This window comes from Carcharodon carcharias, chromosome 37 (assembly GCF_017639515.1).
Source record: "Carcharodon carcharias isolate sCarCar2 chromosome 37, sCarCar2.pri, whole genome shotgun sequence".
Classification (NCBI taxonomy): domain Eukaryota; kingdom Metazoa; phylum Chordata; class Chondrichthyes; order Lamniformes; family Lamnidae; genus Carcharodon; species Carcharodon carcharias.
Window position 1 is genome coordinate 3,521,106 of NC_054503.1, and position 1,854 is coordinate 3,522,959.

Here is a 1,854-nt window from a genome sequence, read left to right on the forward strand (position 1 = left end):
TCATCAAGAAGATAAAGTCCAAAGCATAGTGAAACAATGGGTATTTGCATTCAAAGAGGAAAATATGTATAAAGGAGAGAAGACTGTTTGTAAGGGAGGCATTTTAAGATCTTACAAGTGTGAAAAGCTTTCAGCATCTATGCCTCAATTTGGTGTCTTCAAAGGACTGAAGTTAAGAAAAGTCACTTCTAATTTGACTTGTTCAGGGTATCATGTTTCTTTGCCTGGGTCTTTTAAATCTCTGCATCTTACTGTTGCCTTAATAAAAGTATAACAGGGAGTTAGACTGATTAGGGGATTTAGAAGTTATCATAGTAGTAATTTGTAGCTCTATGTATTTAAAATCACTCCTCTTATTAATAAGTGTTTAATTTAGTTTTATAAAAACTTGTAAGACTTGGTAGTCATATTACTAATGAATTCAATGCGCACATCTTGAAACTTATACAATCTGCAAAACAAGTTGTGCCAGTTGTTTCAGGTTTCCCTTTATGATTTGAACTTAGCATTTACCATCAGCTGCCCCATAATATGCTGTCATACGTCCCACTGAAGGGTGCACACGAACCATCAGCTGACTCTTTGACGTCCCTCTGAATTGGCTGAACAAGTCACTCAGCTGCGGCAACTAAGAACATCCAATGAATGCTGACCTTATTGATCACACCCACATTCCAAAAGGCCTCTGGCTACTCGAGCTGTTCCCAGTAAAGACACATTGAATATGCTGTTGAAAACGTTGCCTTTTGAATGAGATATGAAACCCCCATGAATCTTAAGGATCCCAGACGGTATTCTAAGAGCAGCAGGGGATTTCTCCTGGGATCTCTCGTGATGTACTGGCTGATACGTATCCCCAAACCAAAATCAATAAAGCAGATTACGTGGCCAATGTAGACTGCCGGACTTTACTATGCACACATTAGGACAGTAACTATGCTTCCAAACAACACCATTGGCTATCCTGAGGTTATGACACCCTGGTGTGTAAAAGTAAGTTCCTGTTCAGCACAAGGAGGAACTGAAATGGTGAAATATTGGATTCTGCTTAACATAATTCTGGGGGCTAATACACAGACAATCAAACAATTGTGGCATACACTCCAATACTTGCCACTCTGTGGATTATTGGGCACCTGCTGAAGGTTATAGGGTAGGCTGATGTTGCCCTAATATTCCTGGTGGTCAGCTGTGGAAGGCATTACTTGCAAATCAAGCTGGAGGTTCCCTTACTACACAATGAATGACAGAAAAGCTTTGAGAAATAAGCAGGGGTTTAAAAAAAAAATCAAAGTTAATACACTTTAAAAACAGGAGGGAGGATTTTGACCTAGCGACAGTGAAGGACTGGCCCATATAGTTCCAAGTCAGGATGGTTTATGACAGGGAGAGGAGCTTGCAGGTGGCAGTGTTCCCATACACCTGCTGCCCTTGTTCTTCTAGGTGGTAGAAGTTGGCTGGTTTGGAAGGCGGTGTGAGGAGACCAGGCAAGTTGTTGCAGTACAACTTGTAGATGGCACACCGCTGCCACAGTGTACCGATGGTGGAGGAAGTAGATGTTTATGGTATTATTTGTCACGTTGGTGCGGCTGTGAAATGGGTGTGAAGATAAAGTGCACATCCATTGATTTTTGTAAAGACAACACAGGCAAGACAGAACCAGCAGATTTTATTGTGCAGTATGTACAATTCCAGCTATTAAAATTTTATACAATATATACAAATTAAATAATCAACCACAAAACCCTCACCTCTAAAGAGCTCTTAGCCTTAACGCAAGTAATCTAATCGTAAACCCTAACCTGAAAATTGCAGAGAGGAAGTAATTTCTGCACCAGCCCCAGAGTCACCCTC

General features: G+C 40.8%; 1 protein-coding gene across 3 annotated transcripts in view; it reads right to left on the bottom strand.

Annotated features, from left to right (window-relative positions):
• Positions 1-1,653: 1,653 nt before the first annotated feature.
• Positions 1,654-1,854, bottom strand: part of syvn1 (synovial apoptosis inhibitor 1, synoviolin) — a 44,915-nt gene continuing 44,714 nt past the window's right edge. For all 3 annotated transcript variants that reach the window (XM_041179949.1, XM_041179947.1, XM_041179948.1), the window contains one exon: positions 1,654-1,854. This exon is cut by the window's right edge and continues 330 nt beyond it. The gene's annotated coding sequence lies outside the window, so the exon portion shown is untranslated.